Raw genomic sequence first — 15,567 nt, forward strand, 5'->3', positions numbered from 1 at the left:
TCTCTCTCTCAAATCAATTTAAAAAATTACAAAAAAAGTACAAATTGGCAGTTACACAAAAGTCATGGGGATGTCAAGTACGCATAATGGTGTTTCTAAGGTAAGAGGAAACATCCGTTAATGGGAGAAAGAGAAAAGTACTGCTGATGTCACAACTCAAAGTTTGAAGCCTGCGTACAGTTTGTACCCTGGCAAAAACCATTGGTAGATTATCAACTCATAGCATCATCACTGATGCAACTGTCATCACCATAATTGGGTTTTCTGTCCTTTTTCTTCATCATTTTTCTGGTTATGGAAACCAAAACAGTAAGTAGACTTACGAATGAAAAAAAAAAAAAAAAGGGATCATAATGAAAGTTCTAAAATACCCAATAAAACACCTCATACCAAATTTCTTCTTGTACTTTACGCAGGATGATTGGCTAATGAAGAAGATGTTCTTGGGCAGAACTGCAAGAGGATGTATAGATGCTCTAGTTTTTGTTGTTTCTCTTTCCCTGTTCTCAACTTTGGTGATGGGATTAAGCTTACAACTAGAAGCTGATGCTCCAGCGCACCAGGCAAAGGGTTTCCGTAGATGCCCAAGAGAGGTGAGCATGGGCTCGTGTCTCGAAGTGGCCACAGCTCTGCTCTCATAGGCAAGACAACCAACCAAGTTGCAGCTGAAGCCTTATTATGTTTCCTCTTCGTCGCTTCTCTTCACCAATTCCCCTCCTCACAGTTCACTGTTTCACAACTCTAACCTCCTGTACAAAATTTTCCATTTGAGGCAAGAATAAGGCTACTGGGAGAAGTTGTTGGGAGGGCCCTGCTCCAGTCTGAGGTCAGGTTCCATGGCTGTCACCGGCCAGCAGTAGCTCATTCTAGGCACAGTAGTATAGAACTATGGCCCTACTGTCAAAGACTGGCCTAATTTCACCATTGGCAACAATCCTCCTCTTTTGTGGTAATGAAAATGCTTGATTTTAAAGATGGAAGAATGTTCTAGTGATTCGATTCATATTTTAAATCGGATCCCAATTTCTAGCTTCCTGGATTGTCTGACTGAACCAAATATTGGATCTCTTTATTTTGGCTGTGGTCATACTCTAACTGTCCCCATGGGGTCCAAGGAATTACATTATAGTTAGGTAACCAAGGAACCTTCCCCGGTCCTCCTTAATGAGGCGTTAACGTCAAAGCCTAATTGCATGCACTGAGTGTACAGTTAATTACTTCTACTTCGTAGCTGTAACAGGACATATTGAGGCTCCAGCACATGTCCTTTACATGCATGGGGGGTTCATAAGCCAACAAGGTGCCAGCAGAATGAGCTTACAGCTGCAGGCCTGGTCAAACAGGACTAATTTATCTGATTGCCTTTCAGTAAAAGAAAATGAGAAAAAGAAGATAAATGTCTGTTTTTACTACTTCCCTAACTTTTTGCATATTAATCCTTCATCACTGAGACCGAAGATAGATGTGGTTTGGTTTTTATTTTTGGAGTACCAGAGGACTGAATTTACAACCGAGCACTTGTAGGTGGACGTCAGCTCTCACTCATTTACAGGACAGGGTCTTCCGAATGGCCTGAGGATAATGAGGGTCTTTGTTGCTTTGCCCAGGAGGCTGCCTGAGAAGGAGAGAAGGAGGCTGACTGAAGACTATCCTCAGTGAAAGCTACTCTACTCAGATTTTATCAACTGGTTGGAACTGTCTCCTTCTGGGACATTGGCCAACGTGGTTAACTCATTTGGGTGGGAGGCATTTCTTTATGTGATGTCATGAATGGTGGGACTAGATTGGAGCTCATGACCAAATTTCGGTGTTTGTAGGATTCTCTTGATAATTGTCCGGAAAGGATTGCTTAAAACGTTAACTTAGTCATCAAGAACTAAAACTAGAGATTGTACGAAGGAATCCTTCTCGCCCAAATACACACACAGTACGCTCAGGAGGTTTCGTTTACCCTCTGATTGGAAGAGCTCATTGACTGGACAGCCGTCTATTTCACCCTGAGATAAGAGCTGTCTTTCTGCCACTCGAACTCCTTTCCCACACTGCAGATGTTCAAATACTGAGGGCAATCGCTACATCTCAGGTTAGATATTGGGAATCCTTTTCTCCTGCTTCATGCAACATGGTTTGTAAAAACACTTTACCTATTCTGGGGATGTAGAGTCCCCCCAAGAAGGGGAAGACTAAAACACGGGATATTAAGTGCATCCAAATGCCACCAGTCACCTTGAAACTTCGCTACTTCCCCGCTCTCTTATTTCCCTCAAAAATCTTTTTCTTCAGTAATCTTTCCTCCTTCCCTTCTGGGGAAAGGAAAGAAATGAGCCTCCCTCCCGTAAGGGCACCTCGTGTCTCCCCAGAACATGGCCCTCGAACTTTCTTCAACACCCCCACTACTCCACACGATGGATCCGATTCAAATTTAATTCTTTATTTTTACCAAATAAATTCAACATGTGCAAAATCTCAAAATTGTATAAATGATAGTATTATTATATATTTATCCTTATGAGAATCTCTTTCAATTGACCACTCTCAAATATATTAAGGGTACGTGGAAAGTTTTTCTAAAGCACCTTTCTTGAAATTTTAATTCTTTTTGCTTTTTACAATGACATTAAACTTTAATGTATTTATAGGCCAGCTGAATGGCTCCAAAAATCCTTTAATCAGGGATTAAATTTTAGATGGGTCATAAAATGACTGATCTTTAGGGAGCTGCTTCAGGTTGAAGAGACTTTGAGCAACATGGGCTCTGCCCCACGGCTGGGAGTTTTGAAGCAGGGGCTGGACGGACACAGACGCTCCACAGCTTCCTAACTGTGGAAGTCACTTTCTTTTACGTGGAAAAAGCCACAGAGATACAGTTGAGGATGGGAGAAAGGGTATTTGCCAGTTTGCAGTGTGTCTCTCCTCCCCCCACCCAGGGGTTGAAGGTCAGAAAGCTCCTCTGAGTCTGTAGGGCCACACCGCACTGCCTGGTTATTTACAACATCTCGAACCAGAACCACTGCCAAGTTCAAAATGAACCCAGGTTGGGTCAGATATTTACTAATAGGAAGATTCCTGAAAGAACAGAGTAAAAACAGAGTAAAGCTCAAAGAACGAAAACAATGTCATGAAAATAGCAACCAGAGAGAGCCCGCTGACTCATCTCAGGATTCCCCCCCACCCCCTTGCTCTCTGACTTATCAGTGACACGCTGCTTGTAGCTAAGACTGGTTCACATAACCACAATGAAAAAATAATACATGAAGGGGAAAAGAATTTACAAGTGGGCTAAGTTGCTTGGATACATAAATCCAAAATTGAGTCATTTTAATTTTATAAAAATTAAGTCATGAAGTGAAGATAAAACCTAGGGTCTCGAGCAGTGGTCCTCCCAGAATTTTTTCCTAGCATGCAGTTTAAAACCAAGTGTGTACTACTCTCTGTTACAACAAATACACAGAAGAAGCACATCTAGACATCAGTACAGAAATAATGTAGCGGCTCCGTGTTTTAATTGGCGCATAAATGACTTGTGCTTCTTCCTTACTTGGGAGAGGTGCAAATCGTGACCATCAGCTAGCTTGTCAATGAGCCTTTTCGTTGGTGAGGAGGCACGGGGTTCCCTCCATTTTCCGGTGGAGACTGGTAGGTGAGGAGGCTGGAAGTCTAGAAGGGCTACAACGTCTGGCTGAGTGGAGCCTGCCAGAGGATCCTCCTTGCTACGACTTAAGGCCCAGGCACCCATGACAGCCCATCCTTCCCAGCCTCCAGGTCAACAAACAGCCCCAGTCTGATGGGCAGTCTGCAGTCTGATGGCTAAAAACTGGGCACTCACACTCCTTTCTGGATGTTAGCTGTACTCTAACTGCTTCAGCTTCTCTGAGCTTATGGAGAAAGCCAGACAACAACAGGACAGCGTTCGAGAGGCCTGTTTAAATTCCCTACCGAGAACCAAATGGGGAATTTAGCAAAAACCCTGGATGTGAAGCATAGCTTTTTCTGCTTTTCATTAGACTCTGTTTAGTTTCTCATTTATTTAGCTAAAAGATCTTGAAGTAACTTTAAAAAGATGGTTTATAACATAAAGACTTTGAGCATAGTAGCTAAATTAATAAACAATACTTAATGAGTTCTTATTATGCACCAGGCACGTGCTAATGAACATGCAAATCCCCTCTCATTTATTTTGTATTTGGTGGGTATCAGGACTTCCAGTCTGTGCTCTGGAACATCACGGCTGCAAGTCTAAGTAACTCGTCCAAGGTGTGAAACTCACGTTAGTTTGATTTCAAAACTCTGGCTTTTTCCCGCTGTGCCACCCAAAGAAAACGTCTGCGACCAGAGTCAGTGAGGACTGGCAGTTCATTTCCAAATGGACCAGCACACAGGCATTGGCATCTGCAACCTGCACTACTGGGCAGAGAGGTCCTGAAGCGGCTGCTGGCCATGTGTGGAAACATGCTCTGTCTGGGACTCCGTTTACTGTCTGTGGGCACCTTACTGTGTGCCCACCATACATGCTGCTGGGTTTGAGAGCCGGTGCAACCGATGAGAAACAGATTTTCTGCTGTAAGACCAACAGGCAAAGAAGAGAGTTCCCTCCGTAAGCCATTCATGTCTCAGCCAATATTTTCCATTCTTTGTATCGCTTGTGCTGACCTTCTTTTCTGGTTGCTTTGTTTTTGTTTCCCTTTTCTTTCTCCTTTCCTGTCTCCTGGTGCCCTGGCTCCGCAGGAGAGGTGAACAGAGATGTCCACACAAAGATACAGACGGCCCTGGCCGGTTTGGCTCAGCGGTGAGAGCGTCGGCCTGCGGTCCTGAAAGACCCGGGTTCGGTTCCCGCTAAGGGCGCGTACCTCGGTTGCAGTTTGTCCCCGGCCCTGGTTGGGTTGTGCAGGTGGCAGCCACTCGATGTGTTCCTTCACATCGATGTTTCTCTTTCTCTCTCTGTTCCTCTCTCTCCCTCCCACTCTACCTGAACAACAACAACAAAAAAAAGATACAGACGGAGCACGTGTGATTCTGTGGCATTTGCTCTAGTTGAGAGACGAATACCAGCGGAAGGACCCACAGCTAAGGATTGACCTGCACACCTAAAATGCACTCAATAAAATGTTGGTGAAGGATCCTGAATAAATATTCTCACATTCTAAAGTGCTGGATTTGTACAAGGATTAGAACATCTAGAAAATACACTCTTATGTGACTGACGCTTACTAAAAAGCTCAGATTTTGTTCAAGAAAATAAGTATATTCGATTGTCTCTGGATCCATCATGACACTGTGACTACCAGAGATGAAATACCCAAAGGCTAATTCATAATAAAGTCTGTTTTGGGAACCTTTCAAATATTTTATAACTCAAAGTAATGAAAACATCACTCATGTAAATAACAGTGAAATAATCAGCTCATCTTTGTCACTATTTTAATGACCAATATTATAGATACTTCATGGCTATAATAAGCAGAGAATTTGACCATCAACTTCATAATGGACACATCTATAAAAGACTATGTGAAGACAAGATTGCATTTGGTTGAATAAGACACTGAAGAGACGAAAGATGATTTATGTGACATCAACAGGGTGTAAGTGACCCTCCTAAATCTCATTATCCCCAGTAATAAATTACCGACAACAGTAAACACAGAAATTGTTATCAACACTTACATCTACACATTGGAGGGGAAAAAAGTGAAAGAAATCCTCAGTTACTTTTTAAAACATGTCAAACGAACCTAAGTTTAAAAATCGAATAGTCCACCCATTGAGAAAAACTTTTATTACTCAGGAAGATAGCAGCTTTACAAATCAGTAACATTGGCAAAGAGTTTTAAAAAGTGGAAAAGCACACTCTGAAAATAGAAAACAAATAAATTATAGCTCAGACTTTCTTTCAACCTACCGGAATCAAATGGTCATAGACCATCCAGCAGGAATATTTGCACTAAGCTAATATTTACACATATAAACCCTCTCGTTTTAGTTTTGATCTTTCTCTTAAACATCATGCGTTTTACAGCTTTGGCAAAGTGTGGTGTTTGCCATCCAAAACCCAACTGGCTAATGGTAGACAAGGCGTGTAGACTTCTAGGTCAGTTTTTTAAAAAGCGCATCAAGACCTTCCCTGCATCTTGGCTCTGGCTTGTACTTAGCATTGTGTAATTTGTTGTAAGGTGAACATGATCTTATTTATAGTTTGGTTGAAATTTTTAAAAATAACAGATGGCATTAAGAACATGTTAGCAAACTTAGGGGTGAATGCAGGCCATCAGAAAGACGATTTTTATATCCATTGAGTGGACACTGAAGGAAACATCTTCAGCATCATGAGTTGTATTTCTATACTACCCTCACCAAGTAAAATAACTATATCATGCTCTTAAGAATAAGAAAAAAATTCAGGAAACATTTCTAATAAAAACGTTTGTAATCAATCACCAAAGGCCCCGAATGAGAGCAGAATCATGTATAGGAATATTGAGAATCCACTGAAATCTATTCAAGGGCCCTTCTTCTCTTCAGGCCTGTGCTGTGAGGAGGCCAGGCACGGGAGGAGGGGGGGCCTTCAGCGGGACCAGCTTTTCAAGGCTCGAGTGGGAGCCGAGTGGAGGGTGGGGGCAGAGGGTGCATAACTGCATGGGAAACTTCCGGAATATTAAAGCAACAAGTCCAAGATTTTCCTGTTCCTCACAACTAAAATTTGTTCCCCATCCCAAACTCCTAAGAAATAGTGACCTGGCTTGAAAAGCACATTACAGAAAGGAAAGGGGACCCCCTTTGCAGTAGCTCTTACTGCACTCTCCCAAGGAGACAGACCTGCTGATGTAACGCACGTGCACCTCGGAACCCGAGGGCCTGTCAGTGACGCACTGAGGGCGCGGAGGCCCCCGCAGGGTCCCCGGGCGGGAGAGCCAGCCTGTTTGTATACTGCAGAGCAGAACAGATCAGGGAAAAGGCTCACAGGACGAGAAAGAGCACTTTGGGGGATCATAGTGCAGTGAGGCCTCTTTCAGTTACAACCCCCACGTTGTCTAGGCCCCTGACAATCAGTGTCTTCCCCGGGGAAGCTGTGAAGGAACAAACAACCCCCACATTTACAGGGAACACTTCTGCAGATAAGATCCTCAGGGACTCTGTGTTTATGCTAATGAGTGATAACAGCCAAGACTCCCGAACGGGCTTATTACGCTTATTATGTCTCTCGGCTCGAACGCAGAGCGAAGCCCTAGAGCTCCGGGAGGGAATGAATGAATGAACAAGACTGAACTGTCTCCTTGTCACACTGTCTAGGGGTCACCTGAGAGTCTCAAAAAAAAAAAAAAAAAAATGATTGATTTTAACCATTCGCTTAAGGAAAGAAAAGTATCCTGAGGATGATCAGGTTTTTCTTTTCTTTCGTGATGATTAGGAGTACAGTTCAAGGCCCAGAAGGTTCCTGGTTGTGGTGCACAGCGGCAGAGAAATGCAGACTGAACTCATGCCACGGCATTATTCTGCTTTAAATTTGGTAGCATTCGGTGCGTCTCAACAGGATTTCGGCATCGAGTGCTGTGTGTACAATTTTAAGCCTTGTCCGCAGCGATCACAACAGGAGACAGTGAATGAATGTTTGCCAGGGAACGCGAACCACCTAACACAAGGTATGGAGAGTTCTTTTAAAATTAAAAGTGATTGAATCTACGTGACCTGAAAGTGTGAGCGCATCGTTTTGACATCGAAATCTGCAAAATGCTATTCAAACTTTTTGTTTCTGTAAAACAATGATTTTATCTTAGGATTTTCCATGAAATGTGAGGCATTGAAGTTAACGGACCTCCCCTTCCCGATAAGCAAAATAGTAGTTTATCCCAAATGTGGCAAATTAGTTTAAGAAACCGATCAATTTGGATCACACGGTCGTGATGCTGCGTGGATATTTGGGGACATCTATAAGGCTTCATCTGGAATGACTCGGATGGCAGGTCTACCTTGCTCCTCACTACAGACTTTCTTCCTAAGAAGTTGGAGAATGAGGTCAGTTTTATCCTCGACCAGACATGTTATAGTGTAGTCACATTTTCGCACTGTTTTATCATTATGTCACAAATTCACTTCTAAAAATTATTCTCCTTCCAAAAACAACCAGAATCACACTGCTTAAAAAAAATGATTTAAACACTTAAGGAATCACTGAAACCTTCCCTGGTCTTGGCACATATAATTGGCTTCTTTTCCTGAATTATCACTTTTACTCCTCACGCAAATATTTCCATAAGACAAATGATACACACACACACACACCCCTCTCACATGTTCAAGGTGATGATGTATCGGAAAACACGTGAACTTTCTCCCAGACATACAAAATGTTAACTAGAAGATTTCCACCAGTTGGACAGCCCCTGCCTATTTGCACAGTGGTATGGTACCACGAGACAGAGATCTTGAATTAAGGCTTGAGTTTACACTTAATCGGTGAAATGTACTGTGTGGAGATTTCTACCGTGCCCCCACTCAGCAGCTAGAGATACCCACTCAAAAGACAGTCTGCTGAGACCCTTCTGAAGAATGGAGGTTTCCTCACTGACTCACCCTCTGCCTTGAGCAGAGACCCATGAGTGTGAGGACAAAGGGCCTTGGTGATTGACACTCCCAGCCTCACCAGTGAGGTAACGGAAGTTCAGAGCACTTAAGAACTTGCCCAAGGGCTCACTGCTGGTTAACAGTAAATGTGGAACCTCATCTACAGTCTCGTCCAAGCTGTTCCCTGCTCAGAGGAACACATTTCCCACCTAAGTAAACAACTCTATATGAAAATATATTTCTTTTCATCCTATTTTTTCTCCTCTTGCACTTGAGCTCATCAGACATACACTGATGTACTTTGAATTTCTGGATATTAGAGCCATTTCTTCTGTCTCTCTTTCTAGCACTGGCAATCTTACACTGTTCCGTGCCGTGCCACGGTTCCCCCGTGACACTATGTCCTCTGGTTTAATGTGCAGGAAGCAGGGGGACACGTACATGGACAGAGTCTCCGACAGTCTTTCTGGGAGGTGAGCACCCTGTGTGTGCTGTTCTAAGCACAGGAATATACGTTCCTACCACTTGGAAATATTAGGGAAGATTAATTAGTTAGCATTTGTAAAGTGCTTTGAAAATGAAGGGTACTATTATTACACCTAATTAAATTTCTCTCATATATTCAACAACGATTTCATTTGTATGTGTTTCTGTGCCAAGAAAACAGTGGTGTAGGCTCACAGAGGCATGGATACAAAAGCTAGTCACGTGTAGTAGGTTTTGCTTCTTTCTTCTTTTTTTAAAAAACAGTCTATTCTTCTATCACTTCTTCTCATCTCTAGACGTGGATCTGCCCCGAATGGATGTGTGTTCCTAAGTCAATGTTCTCCTTTGGAGCAAAATGCTTTTTAATAAATAGTTGGGTTGCACATGGCTAAACAGCCTACCACCAAGGTAAATGCTGATTCACAAAGAGACAGCCACAAATGATAATATGTGCCCTACATAAGTCATGACAAGACTGCCCATCAGATGAACACAAACATGCAGAGGCAGCATTGGTTGAAGCGGAACCTTTGGCAGGTCTGAATCATTCCCTCGGATCTTCAAGGTGGTATCATTAGTAGGACCTTGTAAACACCGCTCTGCACTGGTTCGGCTACTGTCCTAACCTGCAGTGATGCCGCACAAGTGCAGAATAATTTGGTTGGTCTGGTTTTGCTGCTACTTGTAGATGCCAACAGAGTCTCCAGGGAGAGGAGAGAAAGGTGTGTGTGCAAACCCAATCTGATTTAGAAATCAACTCTCCTGTAGGTAATGTTGTGTTCTAATAAAGACCTGGAAATACAGACTCAGAGGGTGTAATTAACAGAGTTGGGAAATCAAAAAGCCAGAAAACTGTTGAAAGAGAAGTATTTCTATTGTTCAAAACATGTTTCGTGCGTTAGGAAAACAAAACTAAATTCTTTCTCTTGGCATCTACCCCGAAAAGCACATCAGCTAATGAAGGAAGGGGCATCAGGGTTGACATCACGGCATAACCAGCAGCCTGAGACCTATTTGTATGTGGTTAGACGCTAAATTCTAGTTTACTGCTGATGTCATTAGTCAAACTTGCATTAGTGATGTGGATTGGCAAGCTTTCTGTTTCTTCCACATAATAAACACCCATGGCATACCACAGACAAACATCAACCTGAGCGTGTCGTGCATTCTGAAAAGTGGTGTGGTATCTACATTCCAAACAGTTCCCACCGCCAGGGCTGTGGAGCAGAGACAAGCTGGAGCAATGACATGTGACCCTCCTGTTCTGCGTTCTCCACGGAAAGGCAAGTGACCCTCCAACCTGGCCTGGGCACCGATGAATGGAAATGGTTTTTCAGCAAACTTTCTTAGCTAGAAATGCTGGCAGCCAGCGCTCCACTTGGTAAACTCAGCAGGAAATAAAGAAAACTAAGCCCTCATTTCAGGAACATGGTTTGATCTCCGTGAATGTGTGCGTTGTCAGAGTCTAATTGTGCATCTATAATTTCTGCTGGACGGCGCATATCTACTGTAAAAACCACAAAAGTACACTACACATCTGCTCGAGCAACTGAAATTCTGAGACAACATTCTTCAGCTGCATGATTCTAAGAAATCCCATGTAAGTATAAATAACCAAAGTCAGACTTCACATATCTGGCAGAAGCAAATGTCAAAATTGGGCAAATTTATATTTTATTGCTTCTTCTCTTTATTTTGGAGCGATTTCCTCTCTACTTGGCAAGATATACAGTACCTTAGCCCAAACTCAGCTGAGTTTCCAATACAATCTCCGTGGCATATATGTTCACAGAAGTATACTGGGCAGGAGTTCCAAAAGCTCAATTAATCTATCGTTAATCTTGTTTTATTTAAGAAAAAAATATGTGTGTGCGCCTGTGCATGTACTCACACACAAACATGCACATCCGTGGTCTGAATAATCTTCAGGAGTTTCTACTGAAGGATTTCTATGCGAAACAGTTGCGTTAATCACCCCCAGTAGAAATCGGGGTGCTCAGGACTGAGACATCTGCTCCTCCACTGGCCTCCTGACAGTGCTTTTTATTAATACTCAGTGGAATTGCTGACGTCTCACTTTAAATACACTTTTCTGTAAGTCAACCAACAAAACTAATTAGGACCCATGAAAGGCTATATTGCTAGAGTAGAACTGTATAAAACAGTTCTGACAATGGTCCCGGAGGGTGCCATATATCATGGGACTTTGTGCTCAACATTGGGCTCTTTTTGGCTAGAATATAAATAAACTAAAGTAAAATCTCAGGTTTTAAAATGACTTTAAAGAACCACACGTTTCCTGAAAGAACCATTTTCAAATGATATATAAACATGTTTAATCGGTCTTTACTGCTCTAAGTGGTGGGGGCAGGCGGGGGGGATTTCAGAGGGGCCTGACTCAGTGACCTGCAGACTGGGGGCTCGGACCCCAGTGGGGTCTACATGAGGCTACTGGCTCGATCCGTCTCCCTGAATTGACAAGTTAGTTCTGTCACAACTAATTTGACTGGCTTTTCCCTTCTCTTCACATCCCAGCCCTCACACTTCCCAGCTACACTTGAACAAACTGGTCCTTAAACATGACAGACTCGACCAAGGATAACAACTATACCAAACCCATTCAAGCACCATGTAGGTTAAGGCAGCATTACCAAACCAATGGCCATGTTATTATTGGACTAAATGCATCTCAGCTGTGATTTCTACAGGCTACAGAAACAGCTCTTTTCTTAATGTTCATCCTGAGAGATAGCAAAGAACTCAGATGCGAAATCCTGCTCTGACACATCACTACACTTTCCCAAGCCTCAATATCCTCATCTCTGAAAGGACAACAGAGACAGTGATGGCTGCGACTACAATGACTACTACCACTACTACAACACCCCGGTACACCAACACCACAGCTACTACAACACTCCAGTACACGGACACCACTGCTGCTACAACACTCCACTCCACCGACACCACCGCTGCTACAACACTCCACTCCACCGACACCACTGCTGCTACAACACCCCAGTACACCGGCACCACTGCTGCTACAACACCCCAGTACACCGACACCACTGCTGCTACAACACTCCACTACACCGACACCACTGCTGCAATAACACTCCACTACACCGACACCACTGCTACTACAACACTCCACTACACCGACACCACCGCTGCCACAACACTCCGCTACACCGACACCACCGCTGCCACAACACTCCGCTACACCGACACCACCGCTGCTACAACACTCTGCTACACCGACACCACTGTTGCTACAACACTCCAGTACACCGACACCACTGCTACTACAACACTCCGCTACACCAACACCACTGCTGCTACAACACTCCAGTACACCGACACCACCGCTGCCACAACACTCCACTACACCGACACCACTGCTACTACAACACTCCGCTACACCGACACTACTGCTACTACTACTACTACAACACTCCAATACACCAACACCACTACTGGTACTGCTACTACTGTTGCTATGGTGACTAATACTACAACACCACACTAAACACCACCACTGCTACCACTACAACTACTGCTATTGCTGCTGCTGCAACTTCTCTCACTGGAGTACTAGAATACGATGCTACTACTACTGTAACCCTACTACCACATTACTACTCTGACTAGTACTACCACCACCACCTACTCCCTCTACTAATACTATTACTCTATATATTTCTTTTCCCGTACTGCTGCCTGTGGTTATGGCAACAGAGTAAGTAGAGGAATGAACTCCAGCAGTGAGACTCCTGGGTTTATTGTCAGCTCTGCTACTTACTAACTGTGGACCTTTGCATAAGCTTTTTGACCTTTCTGTGCCTTAGTTCCCTCCTCTCTAAAATATGGATGGTATTAGTAAATATCTCAAAAGATTGTTATAATAATTCAGTGTGCCTGGCTGAAGAAAAATACTATATAACAGTATGCTAAAAAAATTAGCATGGCTGAGTGAAAACTGGCAATAATGCACGGTGATGGGTGTTACCCGTGTTTAACTCAGTACCTGTAAACAACATACTGCAGACTGTCAAGATTCATTTCTTAACTGTTGATTATACAATCTTAGAAGGCCAAGTGCCGGAACCAATTATCTATAAGATTATGTATTGAATTCTTGTAACCAGCAATTTAAACATGATGCAAGGATAGTCCATTGATCTCTCTCTCTCTCTCTCTCTCCCTCTCTCTCTCTCTCCCTCTCTCTCTCCGAAAACTTCTGTCAACTCCCAACAAATGTCTCTGAACATTAGTTAAGGCTCTTGCCAAGTTCAAAGTATATGGCTGTGGCTGATACTAATAACCAATATGCTCCCTGAAGAGGAGCCATTCTGGAAAACACCACTGGTAGTCACGCTGGTTAGGGAAGTTTGGGGTTCTCAATGAAAATTTCTGGAAAAGAATCCTTTCTACGTGCAAAACAAGCAGGTCGTGTGCTCGCTTCGGCAGCACATATACTAAAATTGGAACGATACAGAGATTAGCATGGCCCCTGCGCAAGGATGACACGCAAATTCGTGAAGCGTTCCAGATTTTTTGGTCTTTTAAAACTAAAACAAACAAACAAAAAAAAACAAGCAGGTCGCTATCCCACTGAAATGCAAGGGCTAGTGAGGCACAATCTATGTTTATCGCTGAGAGGGAGCTGCAGGCCCTTGCTGTGACCATGGCTTGCCCTCCGCCACACTCTGTCTTACACACGGTGTCACAGAGTAGCGGAGCCTCTGCAAGGCCAGTGATGCTCACCGACAGGATGGCACACATTGGTGCCATATATGCTGCAGATTCTGGGCTTCTGCACCTTCCTATGTTCTGTACAAAAATATCTACAGCAATTAGATTGCATTCTTTGAGAAGACAGAATGTGTTTTATGTTTTTTATAGCCCCAGGGTCTGTCATGGTGCCCAGTACCCAGCAGGTTTGAACTAATGTTTGCTAAATGAATGAATGAAAGAATGGACCGGAAGATCCCTGCAACACGTCAGAAATGCACTTTAACCTCTGAGACGACGGAAATGAGAGGCCACCTGAGTAGTAGCTGGGTCGTTGGCAGTGGCCTTCCTTTCGTCCCTCGGCCACCAGCAGGGATGAGCAGAGTCCAGCATTCAGTCATTGCAGAGCGCTGCCCAGAGTGGGCCTTGTAACAGTCCTAATTCAGGGGGGTTTTCTTCTGTTACTAGCTGATGTGTGCTTCTGCACATCACTGCCAGATGCATCTCCCCAAAAAACTGATTTCATCATGTCCCTCCCTGCTCGTAATCCTCAGTGAGTCATTATTGCCTCAGCGATAATGACCATTTCCTCCGGCTGGCATCCCTGAGCCTCCACAGTCTGGCTAGCACCCCGTGTGACCTGCCAACTGGACCTCTCCTCTCTCACACGGATCCGTCTCGGCTCAACAGGTCTATCGCCGATCCCTAGACACACAGTTGGTCCCCGGTCATTTGATTCATCTACTCGAGAGTTTGGATCTCGAACAACTGTTACAAACGGCATCACCACCTCTCTCTTCATGCCATGTTCCTCCCCTGAAGGAGCCAGAGGCTGTTTCTCCTTCAATGACCTGTTCATTTCCTGCCTCCTTTAGCAAGTCTTCTCTCCAAGCCCACCAAGCCCAGACGCGGGTTTTCCTTCCCTGAATTGTTTTCCTTCTGTAGCCCTTCCTCTTTACGTGTGCATGTGGCATGCTGGTCATCAACTGCTTTGCATTATTAAACTTCCTGCTCCCCCATTTAGGGGCTATAAACTCCTCCAGGGCATGGATCATGTACCCACCCCACCATGCGTCACCTTGTCAACTGTAAACTTTCATTATCCCCAAACTGACTCCTGAAATGCATACAGGACGTGGCCACTTTACAGAACCATCCTTACCTATTTCAACAGTTTAGGTTCAGGGAGGGCTGTCTTTTTATGTAACGGGGGTGTATAAACTCAGACCTCAGGTGAGACAGTTTCCTGGAGAGCTTTGAAAAGCTGTTGTTATTCTTGGTATCATGGTGCCTAACGAGGCAGATACAAGCAAAGGCATGGCATCCGTATCTTTAAAATATCTTCTTATTTAAATTGGATGCTGCTCGATGCCAAGTGGAGAGTGAAGGATCTCTCGCCATGGTAAAGCAGGAGGTAAGAAGCTGGAGAGCTTGTTGGGAAAGTAAGAAGGAGTGGTTTTTTTCAAGTTCTCACAGCTCTAATAAAGATGGTGTTCCAAGGGGCTACTTGCCAGCAAGCTCTTGGCAACCGGCGTGTTCCTCTAAGTTAGTAGGAGCTGCAGGTAGAATATGAACTGACATGTATCATCATCCCGCCTTCTGGAGACTTAGCTCGGGGATGTCAGCCTGTGCTGCTCGGAAGGGAGACACTCCGCACTGGGCTTGCGTGACTACAGCAGAGATCCTGTGACTGAGCAGGAAGGACACGAAGTTCCCATCTTTCCCTTTGAGAGCAGGTGACCAAGGTGGATGTTCAAAGGAGCAGAAACTATACACTGCCATGGATCT

At 44.0% G+C, this 15,567-nt stretch overlaps 1 protein-coding gene and 1 non-coding gene across 4 annotated transcripts in view; one reads left to right on the top strand and one right to left on the bottom strand.

Moving 5' to 3' along the window:
• CREB5 (cAMP responsive element binding protein 5) overlaps nt 1-15,567 on the bottom strand; it is a 392,461-nt gene that overhangs the window by 48,109 nt on the left and 328,785 nt on the right. The window lies entirely within an intron of this gene.
• LOC118620538 lies at nt 13,500-13,603 on the top strand. Its single transcript, XR_004957453.1, has one exon. It is a non-coding gene; the product is annotated as a U6 spliceosomal RNA (small nuclear RNA).

Source organism: Molossus molossus, unplaced genomic scaffold, assembly GCF_014108415.1.
Source record: "Molossus molossus isolate mMolMol1 unplaced genomic scaffold, mMolMol1.p scaffold_m16_p_7, whole genome shotgun sequence".
In the NCBI taxonomy this organism is placed as follows: domain Eukaryota; kingdom Metazoa; phylum Chordata; class Mammalia; order Chiroptera; family Molossidae; genus Molossus; species Molossus molossus.